The sequence below is a fragment of the Jaculus jaculus genome, chromosome 1, assembly GCF_020740685.1.
Source record: "Jaculus jaculus isolate mJacJac1 chromosome 1, mJacJac1.mat.Y.cur, whole genome shotgun sequence".
Taxonomy (NCBI): domain Eukaryota; kingdom Metazoa; phylum Chordata; class Mammalia; order Rodentia; family Dipodidae; genus Jaculus; species Jaculus jaculus.
The window spans coordinates 144,737,062-144,744,852 of record NC_059102.1 but is presented as its reverse complement, the minus strand read 5'-3'; the positions used below and the strand labels follow the sequence as shown (position 1 = coordinate 144,744,852).

The window sequence follows — 7,791 nt, the reverse complement described above, 5'->3', positions numbered from 1 at the left end:
TCCCAGCCCATATTATTTACATTGTTGTTGCCTCTGTTTTTATGTATTTATTTCCTCTTTCTGTGTCCCTCTGGATTGTTTAATTAAATTTTTTTAAAATTTATTTTTTTGTGCAAGCAGAGAGAGGAAGAGAAAAGACAGAGGGAATGGGCCAGGGCCTGTAGCCACTGCAAATGAACTCCAGATGTATGTGTCACTTTGTGCATCTGGCTTTCCGTGGGTATTGGGGAATCAAACTCCAGTCCTTAGACTTTACAGGCAAGTGCCTTAATTGCTGAGCCATTTCTCCAACCCCTAAACCATTTTCTGTTTTGTTTCCTCCCCTCCCCTCCCCATAGGGTCTCACTCTAGCCCAAGCTGACCTCAAATTCACAGAGATCCTCCTACCTCTGTCTCCTGAGTGCTGGGATTAAAGGTGTGTGCCACCACGTCTGGCTAATTTTTTTTTATTTTTATTTTTTATTTTTTTTTATTTTTTTTTTTTTTGGTTTTTCGAGGCAGGGTCTCTGGCTCAGGCTGACCTGGAATTCACTATGTAGTCTCAGGGTGGCCTAGAACTCACGGCGATCCTCCTACCTCTGCCTCCCGAGTGCTGGGATTAAAGGCGTGCGCCACCACGCCCGGCAATTTTTTTTTTTTTTTTTAGATAGGGTCTCCTCTAACCAAGCTGGCCACACTGTGACTGAGGATGATATTGAACTGATCCTCCTGCCTCTGCTTTCTAAGTACTAAAACTGGAGGCATGTATCACCATCTATCTAAAATTTTGTTTTGAAGTAGGGTCTTGCTCTAGTCCAAGCTGACTTAGAACTCACTTTGAAGCCAGGCTGGCCTCAAACTCACTGCAATCCTCTGACCTCAGCATTCTGTGTGTTGGGATTAAAACCAAGAGTTGCTAGGTGTGGTGGCACATGCCTTTGAATATTTTAATATTCCATTTTAAGTTACTTTTGCAGTCAGGTTTGCATTGCTGGTAGAAATCACCTGACCAAGAGTAGCTTTTGGGAAAAAAAAGGATTTATTTTGGCTTACAGACTCAAGGGGAAGCTCCACAATGGCAGGGAAAATGATGGCATGAGCAGAGGGTAGACATCACCCCCTGGCCCATATAAGGTGGACAATAGGAACAGGCATGGGGAAACTGGCTATAATACCCATAAGCCTGCCCCCAACAATAGGCTCCCTCCAGGAGGTATTAATTCCCAAAGCTCCGTCAGCTAGGAACCCAGCATTCAGAACAGCTAAGTTTATGGGGGACAACTAAATAAAACCACCACATTTCGCCCCTGGCCCCCATAAACTGATAACCATACATGATGTAAAATGCAGTGCATTCATCCAACATCCCCATAGTTATTATCAGTTCCAATGATATTCATACATCCCTATAGTTCTAGATCTTTTAACTAAGCCATAATACCAAAAAATAACCTCAAAAACCCATAATGGCACAGAATAAACATTCACACTGCAAAAGATGGCATCAAGCATAGCAAAGAATATTTAGTTAATACAAGACTTAAAACAAGCAGGGCAAACATCAAACTCTGTAGCTCCAAGTCCAATAACTAGTCAATGACGAATCTCCAAGTCCAGCTAAAGTTAAAACAAAAACAGACTTACTCAGTACATTGCAAGGGGCAGTGGAATAGCAGTAATAAGAGTAATAATGCATGTATTGTTGTTGTTATTATTATTTTATTATTTTGATGCTGTCCTTGAACTCACAGCAATCCTCTTATCTCAGCCTTCTGAGTGCTGGGATTAAAGGCGTAAGCCTGATGCCTAGCTCCATCATATTATTTTAATCCCTCCTTTTATTTTTTATTGTGAAATATTTCAGACGTGTAAAAAAGCTCATGAACTTCAATGAGCACTGACATAACCGTTCGTCCTACATAAGCAAAGATGGTCCCGTGTTCTTATCCATCGTGTTCCATTCCTCCCTTTCTGCTGGCAGTTGCCTCCCTGAAGTTAGCATTCTTCTTTCTCATGGGGACTGTATTCTTGCCTTTTATATATGCTTTTGTTTGTTTTTAAATTTTATTTATTTGTTTATTTACAAGGAGAGACAGAGATATGGATGCGCCAGGGTCTCCAGCCGCTGCAAACTCCAGATACATGCACCACTGCATCTAGCTTTACATGTTGTAGCAGACAGCTTCAGGTTCACTGAGATGAACTTTCAGACCAGGCACAGTCGTGGAGGAATGGATTTATTGAAGCTTACGGATCCAGGGGAAGTTCCATAATGGCAGAAGAAGCTAGCCTGTCTTCACAGGTCCAAGCAGAGAGAGAGAAGCACAAGCCTAAAAGTCAAAAGCCACACAGCACAGCACACTTCAGGAACTCCAGCTGGGCACACTTTGCATATCTTTAGATTGCAATCTGAAACCCACCACCATACCTTAAGATCTGCCCAATGACACCTCCTTTAGTCAGGTGGTTGCAGATGCAAACTACAAACTAATAAAACACTAAATATATTTGGGGCCATCTATTCAAACTACCACACATGGTCACTGGGGAATCAAACCTAGGTCGTTAGGCTTTGCAGGCAAGTGCCTTAACCTTTAATCTATCTCTTCAGCCCTTAAGGTTTGTTTGTTTTTTTTAACATTTTATTGACAACCTGCATACATATAGACAATATAACATTATCATAACCCCCTCCTACCACTTCCCCTTTTCCCCTCCTGAATCTTCCCTTCATGGAATTCCTTGTTTCCAACTAATCTCTCTTCTATTTTGATGCCATCATTTTTGCCTCTTCTATTATGCAGGCCTTGTGTACATAGCATCAGCCACCGTGGGGTTATGAAAACCAGGTCACTTTGTGTCTAGAAGACAGTATTGCAAAGCATTCCTCCCCTTCCTTTGGCTCTTACATTCTTTCTGCATGGTCTGCAATGTTCCTGAGCCTTGGGGAACAGAGGTGCAATAGAGGTGTCTCAATGCTGAGTACTCCACTGTTACTTCTTAGCTCTTTGGTGAGTTTTGAGTCTCTCCTGTAGTCACCAATGTTTTTAATTTTATTTTATTTACTTGTTATTAGTTTTGAATTTTATTTATTTATTTATTTATTTATTTATTTTTGGTTTTTTGAGGTAGGGTCTCACTGTAGCCCAGGCTGACCTGGAATCCACTATGGAGTCTCAGGGTGGCTTCAAACTCATGGCAATGCCTCCCAAGTGCTGGGATTAAAGGTGTGCGCCACCATGTCCGGCTCTTTTTTTTTTTTTTTAATTCCTTTGAGAGAAAGAAAGAGGCAGATAGAGACAGCAGAATGGGTTCATCAGGGCCTCCAGGCACTGCAAACGAACATGCAGATGCATGGCTTTGCAGGCAAGCACATTAACCACTAAGCCATTTTTCCAGCCCTGAATTTTATTTTTGTTTATTTTTTTTTCAAATCAATGGTTTTATTTCCATATTTAACACTAGGAGTCCAAAACAGACTAATGTCCATGGTCATAGCTTAAATGTAACAAAGAGAAACTATGTACACTGAGGAAAGGAAAGGGACTTTGTTCATACTAACCTTTTCCTGTTTTGAAGTTTATGATTAGTAAGACTAAACACATAATTTCCCAATTTAACTTAGGATGCAGTAATACAAATCTTATGACCTCATAAATTGTCTTTATGGAGAAAACATAAATTTTGTTAATGGGCATCACCATGTTATTGGTGAACTGGCTGCATGGTAGCCCTGGCTCCTTGAAGTCTGGCTATCATTAGAAAGTAGTAAGAGTATGCCCATGAGGCCCAGAGGGAGCTCAGTGGCTGAAACATCCCAGGAAAGAGTAGATGCTACACATCACAATGATGAGTTAATGCTCCTACCCAATTTGAGTCCATGTAGAAAATTATTACTCTCAAACTAAGTCTAAGTAAGTCAAACAGTTAAAAAGTTAGAACAAATAAAACTTTTCACATAGAGGAGGGACACTCCTTCAGCCCCATTGAAAGTGAATTTCTGTGCTGAGTCCCTGCTCCTTCAGAAGGACAAACTGAAGGTCAGTTATTGCTAGCAAAGCCCTAAATGGCCCCTTTCCCTCCTTGAAGATGTTTCACACAAAAAGGCTGTTAGTTTGGAACCCTCTGAGGAAGTAGTGTGGAGATGAAGACAGGCTGGCACTCAAAGCCTATCCTCTATGACCCACCCCATGCCTGCTGTCCTCTGGAGCAATTTGGATCACCTCACTGCCTTGGAGAGCACCAAAGCCACACCTGTAGAGTGGAGCAGAGGTTGTCATATGGCCCCATGGGGAGAAAAGGCACCATGCTTTGCCAACCAAAACCTGGGGAGCAGTCAAAAGCCCAGATGATCTAAGCCCAACTCACCAGAAGAGCAGCTTTGGAAGTAAGTATCTACTGGAAGGAAGGGTGTGAGAAAGTCAGGGCAGTGCCAGGTCAGGTGGGCCAACATCTCTGAAACTGGACAACTGTGGCTTGGGCAAAAGCATGGAAGTGAGCAGCTGATAAGGCCACTATTACTGCCACCACCTCCCAGTTTCTATGCTTGGGCAGACATTAGGCAGTGGGAACTGAGGGCTGCAGGGCAACACAAGGCGATCTTATGAGGAGAAAGAGGACGTGTGTCTGGTTTGCTATTGGCCTAAAATGTCCTGTGCCAGGCAAAGAACTTTGGAGTATGGGTAGGGCTCCTGAGAACCAAGTGAACAGAGATGGGGTGGGACAGGCACTGCTCCACAGGTGGCACTGGGTTCTGAGGACACTAGCAGTGCTTCATCTCCTAGATTGTTGAAAGAATGGGGTTCATTGCACTTTGTCATTTTTAGGACATAAGGGTTGTCCTGCAGAGGTTCTCTTGATTTGCAGAAAACACTGCACATCAATGGTAAGGTGCAGGTGGAATCACAGGTCACCTCTGACTCCTAAGGGAAAAATAGTGTACAGTGGCTGGGCTTTCCAGGGGCAGCTCCTGCACTGGGACACTTGAGCTGGGTGGACCGTGTCTGGACAGGTGACTGTATGGTAGGCAGAAGAGTTGGTCTTCTACCCAGAAGAGTTGGGGCAAACTTTCCCAACAGGGAAACTTCTTGGCAAACATGTAGGCTCCACAAAGAGGCTGGAGCCATGATACGATGCTCAACTCCATGGTGTCTGACTCTTTTTCTCTTACTTGGAGACAAGACCACCCAGAGGAACAGAGATGCAGAGCTGGCCTGGAGAGGATGCCTGGGTCCAGCTCCTTAACATCAAACTGGTGATAACAAAAGAATCAAAGGGGTTTAGAAACATCAGATGTTGGTTCTGAAACAGTCTTTTTGAGCTCAGGAGATTAGAGGCAGATACCACAAGGCGAGGCCAGCCCAACTGTCTGTCCGTGGTCTCTCCTGAGCAACTCTGAACACTTCATATATAAATGGGGTAGTACCGCTTATGGTTGATCTTTTTCCTACAAGTTGGACAAGTGTTAGCATTCTTAAGGGAATCGTGGAGGCACTGGCTATAGAAGATGTGGCCACATTCTGTAGAAACAATGAGACACCCATTCTGCACAATCTCAGAGTATCCATCCATACATATTGGACAACTGACAGTACCCGAGGGCCTGAGTCCTGTAGCTCCCTCATCCCTGGTGCTTTGGGAAGTATTGGTAGTCACATAAACATTTCTGTCCCTAGATAGTTGCTCATCATCGCTGCTCACCACACAGCTGTCAGCATGGTCTTGGCGCAGCCGCCTTGCATTCCTCCTTGGCCTTCTCCTTTCTTCAACAAACACAACAGAGTCATTTTGAGTCAGGTCAACAACCACAGGCTCTAGAGATTCACAGGTGAGGTCCACAATTTCATCACCAGCAGTTTCTACAAGTTCTATGGGTTCTGCTTCCAAGGAAATCTGTGGGGTAGAAGCTGCTGCCCGAGTTCACTTGTGAGTTTGTCTAGAACTTACTGTTCCACCACGACGCTTTCTTTGAGAATTTCTTGTACTCATTGTGTTCTTTGGTTCCAAATCTCCAGAAAAGGAAACAGTCTATTATTATACCAAGTTTCATAAAGCAGTGGAATATTCCCAATCTCTCATGCTCATTGGCTACTCATCTTCTGGTTTACAGAAAATTTGGAGTCAGCTGGATTTCCAATACCTTCAAGTCCTTCCTAAGACACTGAGACCTGCTCTAGAATTCTACCGCCTCCTAAGTTTTATTTTATTTAATTTTATTTATTTATTTTTGGTTTTTTGAAGTAGGGTCTCACTACAGCCCAGGCTGACCTGGAACTCTATGTAGTCTCAGGGCAGTCTCGAACTCACGGTGATTCTCCCACCTCTGCCTCCTGAGTGCTGGGATTAAAAGAATGAGCCACCACTGGCTCTGAATTTTATTTTCTTAGGTAATTAATTTACAAGCAGAGAGAGAGAGAAGGAATCAGAAGGGGATGAGTTCACCAGGGCCTCTTGCCACTGCAAACAAACTTCAGATGCATGTACCACTTTGTACATCTGGCTTTACATGGGAACCCGGGCTATGAGGCTTTGCAAGCAAGTACCTTTAACCACTGAAAGATCTTTCTGGCCTGGATTTTATCTATTTTTTGTTTTGGTTTGGTTTTGGTTTTTCGAGGTAGGGTCTCCCTCTAGCTCAGGCTGACCTGGACTTCACTATGTCATCTCAGGGTGGCCTCGAATGGATTTTATTTTTGAGGCAGCATCTCACTCTAGCCCAGGCTGACCTGGAACTCTCTGTGGCCCAGGCTGGTCTTGAACTCACAGTGATCCTCCTACCTCAGTCTTCTGAGAGCAGGGATTAAAAGCATGAGCCCAGGCTGGAGAGATGGCTTAGCAGTTAAGTGCTTGCCTGTGAAGCCTGACCCTGATTCGAGGCTTAATTCCCCAGGATTCACATAAGCTAGATACACAAGGGATGCACAAATCTGGGATTCGTTTGCAGTGGCTGGAGGTCCTGGTGCACCCATTCTTTCTCTATCTGCCTCTTTCTCTATCTGTCACTTGCAAATAAATAAATAAAAATAAACAAAAAATTTTTGAAAAGCATGAGCCCCTTTTCACAGTATGTTGTGCTGGCCTGATGCAGCCTGAGCCTTTGGTCTTGCAAACTTCAAAGCCTTATTAAGAATGTGTGGGTCCCTGTGAAGCCCTACTATGCCCAGGTTTATCAAGAAGTTTGGGTAGGAGTAGGGTTGATGTCCTTGATCATTTATAAAATTAGGAGTGCTGATTAAAAAAAAGTAGTACTGGAGAGGTGGCTTAGCAGTTAAGGCACTTGCCTGCAAAGCCAAAGGACCCAGGTTTGATTCCTTAGGACCCATGTAGGCCAGATGCACAGGGTGGCACATGCATCTGGAGTTCATTTGCAGTGGCTGAAGGCCCTGGTGTACCCATTTTTTCTCTCTCTCTCTGTCCCTCCCTCTCCCCACTACTCTCTCTAGTAAATAAATAAAAATAGAAAGGAAAAGAAAAGATGGTGTGGTGGTGCATGCTTTTTTTAAAAAAATTTTTGTTTATTTTTATTTATTTATTTGACAGTGACAGGCAGAGAGAGAAAGAGGCAGAGAGTGAGAGAGAGAGAGAGAGAATGGGCACGGCAGGGCCTCCAGCCACTGCAAACGAACTCCAGATGCGTGCACCCCCCTTGTGTATCTGGCTAACGTGGGTCCTGGGGAACTGAGCCTCGAACCGGGGTCCTTAGGCTTCACAGGCAAGCACTTAATCGCTAAGCCATCTCTCCAGCCCGGTGCATGCTTTTAATCCCAGCACTTGGGAGGCTGAGGTAGGAGGATCACTAAGTTCAAGACCACC

The 7,791-nt window shown here is 44.0% G+C and overlaps 1 pseudogene; it reads right to left on the bottom strand.

Moving 5' to 3' along the window:
- Positions 1-5,382: 5,382 nt before the first annotated feature.
- On the bottom strand, positions 5,383-5,967 carry LOC101599924 (annotated as a pseudogene).
- Positions 5,968-7,791: the final 1,824 nt, after the last annotated feature.